This window comes from Dermacentor silvarum, chromosome 2, assembly GCF_013339745.2.
Source record: "Dermacentor silvarum isolate Dsil-2018 chromosome 2, BIME_Dsil_1.4, whole genome shotgun sequence".
NCBI lineage: Eukaryota > Metazoa > Arthropoda > Arachnida > Ixodida > Ixodidae > Dermacentor > Dermacentor silvarum.
In genome coordinates this window covers 224,173,807-224,183,912 of record NC_051155.1, presented here as the reverse complement: position 1 = coordinate 224,183,912, position 10,106 = coordinate 224,173,807, and the positions used below count along the sequence as shown (strand labels likewise).

Sequence of the window (10,106 nt, the reverse complement as noted above, 5' to 3'; positions counted from 1 at the left end):
CAAGCATGCAGCTGAATCTGTGTGTACCTTACACATAGATGCAAAATGTGTTTCGCATTGTGTCTATAGCAAGCTGATGCATTCATGTTACACCTGGTGTTAGCTAATGATTACGAAATAGTTCAAACAGTTTTGAGACCTGTTACCCTCACAGCAAAAAGCAGCAGCAGATTGAAATAGTAAAAGGCATATGCAGACAGCCGCATACCATTTTGACGGTGTGTTCTTTGATAAAGAAATTTGTGTAGATATCCTGCACTGTCGGAATTGGTGGATGCAAAGTTTTTTCGACAGCTTCCATCACACTGTTAGTACTGGGAAGCTGTTGGTGTTACAGTGCAGGTAAAATTGAATGTATGGGTGTATGGAACATAATGCTTGATGTTTAGCGCATCTACACCCCCTGTAAAAACATTATCAATTGCACCTCCTAATCAAAATAATGCTTAATGTTCTTTGGGGTTACACTGAACTATACAAACACCTTTTAGGACATAAAAACCAGTGGCACTCTGCAATTGGGCTTCCTCTCAAAACTCTTGCTTGCTAACATCAAATCTGTTCTTCATGCATTCCGTCTCCATGCCTCAGCAGTGTGAGAGACCTCCCGCTATGTCTGATGAGTGATACACCGACACAAAAACCAGAGAGAAGAGGCAAAGAAGCTAGGGCCACCTGCTAAATCTGGGTGACTGCGAAACAGTAATATTATACAAGTAGGATCCACCCATTGCTTTAACTGCACTGCCTCCAGAATAGACCCGCATTATGAACCATATTAAAACCCTTGCGCGGACACATATTGTGCATTCTTGTCACGATCAGCCTACCAATTAAGTCATCACCTGTGATGACAATCTCCAGGTTTGGTGCAGTTTACTTGGCAAGAAACCCAGCCAAGCCAAACGCCATGGAGGTAGGCAAAGGGAGCTTTGCTTTAAAATACTTGTGCTATGGTAGATCTGTAGAAACATTCAAAGATTGCGACACTAGATGTCTGTGGGAATGCTTGGGGATCACGACACTGGAGTAAAATGTATATAGAAAGGACATGGTTTTAAAACAGTTACCGAAATCTGTGCATTAGATGTGGATTGAGCGTATAAGTGTCCGAGTTGAAAACTGCGATGCTATTATCCGTCATGTTTTCGTAATTAAATAGTTGGCTGATGCTATTATTCAGGTTTGTGAAATCCTATCATGATTCGAGTGTTCGTTTCTGGATTTCCTCTAAAACCAGTGGAATTTGTCACATGGTAAAATGCTCCGAGCGATCAAGTTACGAAATGGTGCAATAAATGATCCGTAAGTAGTGTTCTGCGTTTTCAGAGATTATATTGGGGCAAATTTGGTGGGTGTTTGTTGGAGTTTATTTTTTACAAGAAATTCAGAGTTCTTGCAGTGCATTCTGTTAACATACAGTTACATATATTAGATACAATTACATGCCCCAAAATTGGAGTTTTGCGAGTTTTATTAATTTCTTCCAAAATTTAAGTGAGACCCTAATAGAAGAACACACTGTCAATACTTAAAAAGCTTTATTGAACAACCTGCACCAGAAAAAATTTTAAGGACGCTTAAGCTTCGCCTTTAAGACTGGAACGCGATAGCATTCAAAGATCCCCGACTGCTTCTCAGACTTGCTGGCAACTGCAGTTCATGTAACCGTAATTTTGTTTACCGGAAAACGCTGGCGGTGAACGTTATGCATGAAGGCGCGCCGTGGCGTGCTTTCTGGTAGAAACGCGGCCTCTTTCGTGGGCCGGCCTTCTTTTATTGTTTGCACCTTTAATATTTCAGCCCGAGGAGATTTAGCATAAAAGGCATGCGCTGTCGGTGTTTTGTTTCATGACAATTGTTTGTGGGCTGTCACTCTCAAAATTCCGAGGAATAACTTTGTAAAAATGTAAGACAAGGTATGAGCAACTTTAGTGATAAATGAAAACTTTAGTGCCATATGGAATATATATATAAGCTCACGGGATACCGATGCCGGCTTCACCGGATTTTCTGCAACATGGGTAATGTTGTCGCTGGTTACAACTTGTAATGTATATAAGCACTTCTTTACCATGTTTGCATCTGCAACTGTGTCACACTCCTTCTTGTTCCTGACACGGAATATAGGGATCACCCCTTCGACATTTGCACTAGATACTGGGAAAGCTAGGAGATACAGTGCACAACGTGAAAGGAGAGGCAAGTCATGGGCGTGCATGCATCAGAGCACCATCGGCTGAACAGTTTCTTTCATGTCATATGCCCGATACTGCAAAAACCCTGCTGCAAAGCGGGGGATATCATTGTTATTTGGCACAACTAGGGCAAAAAATGGCACGTAAGTCTCGAATGTTCCGGTCAGATCAGTCTTTACGTTAGGCTTTATAATTTGCACCGACTCACCAGAATGAATCGCTGTCATACTGCACTTCACTGGCAGTGTTCTTTTCAACAGTACAGTTTCACTTATCAACCACTGTGTAGAAGTACTTCCTAAAAGAACCAATTACATTACATTGCTTTTTCTCCTCAACAATGTCAAGCATGCAGCCCACTTCACCGGAGCGTGTAATCGCTCCACTGAGCAAAGAGAGCATTCATGCGCACAGCAAGTGCCGGGTAGACTTGTGGACTACCCTGTGCCAGGAGACATCCAGGAGAGGTCTGCTTTGTTCATGGTGTGTTGTGACAAAGAGGAAAGTGCGTCTTGCACACAGAATGAGAGAGTGTAGCATGGCCAGTAGTGCCCAGTCTGTGCACTCCTTCTTCCCGATCTGCTTGCGCTAAACAAACATGTTCTTAGCAAGGAAACTTGTTTTGATTATGTTTTCATATCTCCATTCCAGTATGTTGCGCTTTGGCGTGTTGCTTTTTTCTGAAGATGTCATGCATTGCCGTGTTAGGAGAAAAACGCATTGGCAAGTCATAGAAGCAAAAGCCATCCACGAGTATTTCAAGGCTACGTGCCTTCAATATGGGAATTTTTCGGATAAATCCGAATTATGAAAAGTTTTACCGGCGAGTGCTTTTTCAAAGTTTTGCGGATTTATCCAAAAACGCAGAACCCTACCTATGAGTGAAGTATGTGAACCTTGGCTCACACAGATAAACTTACTAATCTGAAATAACATGAGTGTATGAGTACTGAAGTTGACCTAATTGGTTATAAAACATAAATAAGAAAGCAGGGTGGCCATATATAATTCCTTTTGCTAGATTCTGTTTCTTTATTCTTATCATCGACCGCTCATGGCTAACTGAGCCTGGTGATATGGTATTTCAAATTTATTATGTCACTTCGCACACAGGAGAACAATTCATAGGGCCATGATAAACATCCTTAGGTGCAGTTCTAAAAAAGCTGGTCCCAGCTGCATTAATCCACATTTCCAGAAATTCTGCCGTTCACAACGGATAGACTGTATCGGTTGCTGGTTTGCAATTGGCACCAGTCATGCCCACTGAGGACCGGTTAAAATCCAGCGGGCATGACTGTTGCTACTGGATTTGCTTGTTACTGGGACCAATTGGTCCGAACTTCAAACCAGTTGGTTCCCGGCAGGCTTCCAGCTGGTGCCAACTGAAACAAGCCAGCCTTAGTCTAAACCATTAAAACCACTTGGATATTTTTATCTGAGTATTATACATAGTCGGAGCGTCGCTCGGACCAGTGACAAAACACGAAAATTAAAAAAAGAAAAAAAGAGAGAGAAAAGATTGTTACATTATTCCCACCCAGCAAAATACCGTGTTAAATGGTAAAAGAATAACGAACCACACAATACAGAGCACGAAAAATTTAGCTTTTGCATAAATGAACTTTTTGCTGGTCGTTATAATTATAACGTGCTATACATATGTATGTGTCCGCCTGTGCGTGCGTTGCGCAAGCGACGCGGCATGTGTCTAGGACGGACTGGGCTGTCGTTGGCTGTTGTGCGTGGAGAGGCGACCAATAGTGTCATCACTTAAGCCGCGCAATTTTCAAATCGCGCACTCTGGCATCGAAAATAGGCGTTGCCTTCCGAAGTTGTTCATTGACCAAGGAGCTTAGTGCAATGAAAGAAAAAGAAACACACACAAGATACAATAGCTGTTCGCTAAATAGCGCTCGTCCTGTCGCTTTTACACTTTCTCGTGTACTTGTGCAAACCACAAGACATTTCTCCGATGATATAAATTTTATTTTTATTCATCGTAGACGGCAATGGTATTTTGGCAGCGTTCTAGTCAACAAGCCATTGAGAGCTCACTCAATTATGCCAGGTCGCCGTATTCTGCATAGTGATGTCCCGTGTGTGACGGCAAGCCACGGTGTGCGAGCGGTGCGAGCGCGCGTCAAGTACGTCATTTTCCGCGGGATTCGGCTTTGCCGTCTGGCAACGCTCTAGCATCCCTCTTTTCCTTCGCGGCGCTCAAGCAAGATGGGGCGTTGATCGCGAAAACATTTCTCACGGTGGTTTGCGTGGTTTCCGCGTGTACACTCACAGCTGCGTGATGTGAGCGCACGCAGTGACCCGTGGCGACTGACAGCAGCGGTGATCTTGAGTAGCCGACTGCGTCGCAGGAAGGTGAGGACTCTGGTGGCAGAGGAGAGCGGACAACGTCAGTAGTGAGTATCCGAAAGCTATATCTCCGTTCACGTGCTTCGCGGCACGCTTGATCGAGTACGCGCGGAGCAGCACTAAGGAAGCGGCGCGCGAGTCTATCATCGCACAATCGAAGTCTCACTTCCGCGAAATTTGAATGCTCCATTGTTAAATCACGCGGGGACCGACGTTACGAAGTTCTAGCACTTTTTGCCGCATCCGCTCCCATGCCGCTGCGTTACGTGTGGGTACAGTTTCTGCGTTGGTTTCAGCCATTGATCATTTTTTTTTTCTTTTTTTCCTCATTTCCGCGTGACTGCATTCTGCTTTTGCTTCATCACATTTGCCACTGTCAGTTCAGCGCGCTTAATGTACAGCTGTCTTTTCTTTTTTCTCTCTCTCATTACTGGCTGTTGAGCTCGTTGTCCGTTTGAGCACCGATCAGCCGATGCTCTCATCTCGTAACAGTCGTGATACCACATGTACTGCTCCTGTCCGCTTTGGCGTTTACATATATATGTGAAAATAGAAATTGCCGAACGTCAGCGGTAAAGGTGTACCAAGTAGGTTATAAATAACCTTCTTGGAGTGTACCTAGCTATGCTTTACGTACTACTCTTATGTGTTCCTCACTTTTTACTCTAACTGATTTTGCGATAAGACTGCGTTTAATTGAAACTCCTTCACGAGGCTCGCACGATTTCTTGTTTTCGCGAATGTAAATGGCGAAAGATCAGTTTCCGCAAGATTCTTAATTATGTCAGTATAAAGAACGCGACGTTATTGGTACGAGCTACGCTTGACTGTGCGTGGTCGTATTGTCTAACAGGCCAGTGGTATTGTGCTTCATTCAATGCTGTAGCAGCTGTAGCTTCTGCGCGTGCTCTGTAAGGTGTTATACGTATATGGCGAACCCAGGGTCATTCCTCTTCCGCCTTGCGGCAGGTTAACCTTTGCAGTTTACGCTCACCGTCCGTGAGATCGTAAGCCCATGGCCCAGCATGTCCGAGCAGCATTGTTTAGAAACTGCAAGGTGGCTGGTGTAATAAAAGAGAGAGAGAGAGTTTGTGCAGGCAAACCGAAAAAAAGAAACTTCATGTCTAACGTATCGGATGCGTGGTGCACAAAGTTCAGCTCCGCTTACTTTTTTTTTACCTTGTCGCTGTCTGGCGAGTGGAAATTTTCTAGTGTCGACCTAACCAGGAAGGTTGCTAATCACCAACAGTTGACATTTGTGCGTGAAACACATGATGCAACTACTGGAATCCGTCCAGATGGTTATTTTCAGCAGAAAGTCGACGTGCTCGGGACGATTTGATAAAGACGTTCTTCGTTTAATTCTTTCTTTCCGCACCTTCCGTTCTTTCACTTACTTTATTAAGAAAACGCTCTTTTATGCACTGAAGCACAAAAGTAATTGGAATGCCGATGTCTTTCGTCCCACACTTTGGGAAATTGTATCTCGAAACTGGTTTCATCCCGGGGATTCATTTCAACTGGATACGCCTTGCAAGCTCACCGGCTACAATTCGTAAATTGCAATATGTGCCGCAAGGTAATTAAGAAGTTAATTGGTGAATATTTGTTCTATAGTTGGATGTGTGGTTCGACTTCTCGTACAAGTAATGGCCGCTTCTCCGAATAATGCAGCTCAAGGACTTGTTATCTGCAACAGGTGATATTTCAAAATTCCGTAAACCTTAGAAATGATCATCACGTATTATATATATATATATATATATATATATATATATATATATATATATATATATATATATATATAGGAAGTCGCGTGCTTTGCGTGTGCTGGCTGGATGGCTTCAGCTTTTAAATTTGCAACGTGCCACCAAGGGTGTTCGCGAATGTTAGTCACATACTTGTACGTATATATGAAATAATATGATCACAATACTGTATTTTAAATACTTTTGTGAGAATTTTGGCATTTTACAAACCCTTTTGCAATACAGTATTCAGTTCTAACCAAACGAACTAACGGAAAATGAAACCAGAGAGAGCATAGTTAATTAATAATAACCATTCTCTCTCTTTATAAGGTAATTGTTATGCTGAATTGAAATGTGGGAATAATAAGGTAAAGGTAGATGAAACTGGAGAAAAAGATAACTTGTAGCGGGTGGTGCTTTATCAGTTAAGCTTGACAAATTAAGGCAACTTTTATTGCCTAGTATTTAGTATCTTATATACTTTGTTTTAGTATCTTGTACATGTCTGGTTGGTAAGCGTGAACGCAGTGAACCCACCGATCAGTTTATGACAGTATATTAATATGGACGTCCGCCGGTGCGAATTATGTGCTGCCGAAAATATCTTGGATCTCTACTGCAGTGTACACGATACTCACACAAAAATCTACACGAAAAACACATGGTATAGAATAGAAGGCGCCACGTGCAGTTGTATGCGAGCATTCGTTTGGGTTTCCGCGCTGTATGATTTGAAAACCGCAGCGCTTTACGAAGCCGGAGCGCGAATACTCGCATCATCGAAAACTGTTTGTCCAGAAGAAATATAGTATCTCAGTAAAAGGCTTGCGCTTGCAGATAGCCCTTGCCGAACTTGGCACTCTAAACTTTAAGATAATTGCTCAATCCGCATCGTCGCATGGCGCAGATATACACACATCGCGTGGTCTGCCGGACTGTGATAACGGTTTATCTGTGCCGCGGCCGCGGCCGTGAAGCATGCTACCGCCGATGTTGCATTTTCTTTGCGTCACTGGTTTCTCGCTCTAGTCACTGCTTTACGGAATGAATGGCGCTGGAAAAAAAAAAAAAAAAAAGAAAGAAAGAAAGAAAGAAAGCTCTCCCAGTCAGATTGCGTAACTGGTTGCTTGTAACTAGTCGCATTTTTTTTTCTCGTAATTTTGTAGTTGATCGACTGCATCATTCGAGCGGTAAAGTTGGTAGCAGTGTAATTCAGTTACTTTCTTTTTCAGTAGTCAATCGGTTACTATATAGCTATCATTTGCATTATGCGGAAAATTTTCGGTAATAATTAATAAGCGTGGGTATACGTTTGAATCGGCCAGTCTGGCGTCCCTATTTCCATCCATTTCATTTTCATGTTTTTTACTGTTTTTTGTTTCTTTGCATTCTTCGTCATTGACTCGGACGCCACAGCTCCGCTGTTATCGCTGGGATCGGCCACCCGGCACAACGCGTGATAAAAGAAAACAAGAATTGCAAATGAAATAGAACGTTACACGATACCGGCCGTGGAAATTTCTTCCGCGAAGTTATCTCCTTCATTGAGTAAAGAAATCGTCTACCTATCCGGCAGTCCTGCTTATCGATCATTTCATTTATTGATTATTCACACAATCTACTCTGAGTACTGCATCGCTGCTTTGCGGGCACGGCAAATATCCCTGCGGCTCAAGATAAAGAAAGAGCATTATGTGAACGAACGGCAACATGGGAGGGTGATTAGATATGAATGAAACGTGTCAGGAAATAGTATAGAGGAGAACGGAGTAAATTTGATGAGGTGACACGGGGAGTTATATTCTCGTACGATCACTTTCGGGAATACCGTCCACTTTCGCGAGATTTCGCGCGACTATATAGCTCTGGGCACGTCGTCGTCTACGAGCGACGGCGGTTTCTCGTAGACTCCAGCGCTACATATGACCACGCGAAATCTCGCGAAACTGAAAGTAACCCCGAAAGTGATGGTCCGAGAATGCATCCCCTTGGGGCCGCCTTCTTGCACTGTCCGAATCCGCTCGCTCTCGCGCACCGTAGAACGTGATCGAGACATTGGGCAATCCCAGCACACATTGGAATGCCGCCAGTCTTTCATGCGCACGAGTCCAGAATTTGGCTGTGCCTGCGACGAAAGAGAAGCACGTTCGCTAGCTGCATCCGCCACGAGTCTTCGATTGCGGACCTATCGATGCCAATCAGAATTGGTAACCGCTCGCGTGGCATCATCTACACGGACGTTAACGGTAACCGAACTTGCCTGCTGACATGTACTATACGCGCTGGCAATAACGAATAGAAAATTTGTACTGTACACGCTTCAGGCGGGTGATATATACTTTCTGCTCGAGATTGGCGGGTGTGCGTTTCGATAAGGGGGCGTGCGCAGACGATACCTTGAACGGCGAGATACCGAAAGACGCCGAAACTAGCCGCCGGAGAGGCGGCTAAATGAAAGGCAAATTTAATTCCTGCACACACGTACTACGCACGCACACGCATAGCGCGCTGGAATCTGTCTGATCAGACCACTTTCGCGTTTCATTATTGTCACTATAGACAAGGTAAGCTCGGCGCGCAGCACAAGAAACCTTTTAACAAGAAGGAAACACGACACCGCCATCTTCTCGTCGTGCCTCATCACTGCTTCATCATCGTGGTCTTCATGGCCTGGCACGATATGGACGTGGCATTCATAGAGTTTCCTACAATATAATTGTATGAAACTCCATAGTAGCATTAGCCGCCTCTTTTAACAGAGCATCGTCCCGATGCTGAAAGCATCAGGGGCAGTGCACAAAAGCTCAATGGACTGCAGCATCACAGTAAGTCGGAAATATACGGCTTCGTGCAATGCACATACACAACCTCGGGCAGGTGCCGCTAGTGTTTCTTCTTCTGCCGCCCCGCCCCGTGCCTCGCGCGCGACAGAAGAAGCGCGCTTTCGCCCCGCCTTCCTCCCTCGCGCGCGCGAGCTGCAATCGAGCCGCAGTCGTCGGCTGACCCTCGCAAGCGCGCAGTGACGATACCGTGTTTGGCACTGTTTGCACTTTATACCGAACCTCACCGCGACGTCCACGACCACGGCAGAAATGCGCTTGGAGTGTCCATATAACTGCTATCGCAATAAAAAGAACGAGAGGATTGAAATAGAATGCAAGCTTTATGACCGCCTTGCATCGTATACGTGCTCGTCTAATGATAGCCAAGAGGCGAGCCGCGAACGATGTATGGGTACGCAGTTCCCGTTCCATATGCCTGTTAGCTGGATGGCTTATTCACCGCCGCTAGGCCGCACCTGTCGGTCGGCAGCGTTCGCTTTGCGGTCCGTGCGTGACGACGGCGCTGCCGGCGACTCCCTGTGGCCGTCGAGAAAGTTCCGTCGCAGTGACAGGCACATTCTCGTGGCATCCGATACGCCGTGTGCTGATTGCGCAATCCTGCATATGTATTCTTTCATGCTTCGAGCTAGCGGCTCTCGGCGCTGGTAAAACGGAGAGCGTTTCCCTCGTTTCGTGCGGCGAGCGCCTCGTTTAGCAGACGGGCGGCAATGCATCGTTGTAAGCCGCGCGCACACACCCAACCTCCTAAAGAGATTGCTTTGGAGACGATTCAGCAGCCATTGTTTAAAACGTGTGGCTTTGGATCGATGTATTTGCGCAGTGTCAGAAAAATGCATGAGACACATGTACTGCTTCATACTCGGAAACCTAAGGTGCATATTGCCTGTTTGTTAGAGCGCCTCACCTCAAACCTGTGGCACAGAGAGCAGCTGTGCCCGACGCGT

The 10,106-nt window shown here is 45.0% G+C and overlaps 1 protein-coding gene across 1 annotated transcript in view; it reads left to right on the top strand.

The window, feature by feature from the left end:
* Window positions 1-4,388: 4,388 nt before the first annotated feature.
* LOC119442744 (feline leukemia virus subgroup C receptor-related protein 1-like) overlaps window positions 4,389-10,106 on the top strand; it is a 64,351-nt gene continuing 58,633 nt past the window's right edge. Inside the window, exon 1 of the mRNA XM_037707744.2 lies at window positions 4,389-4,615. The gene's annotated coding sequence lies outside the window, so the exon portion shown is untranslated. The remainder of the gene's footprint in view (window positions 4,616-10,106) is intronic.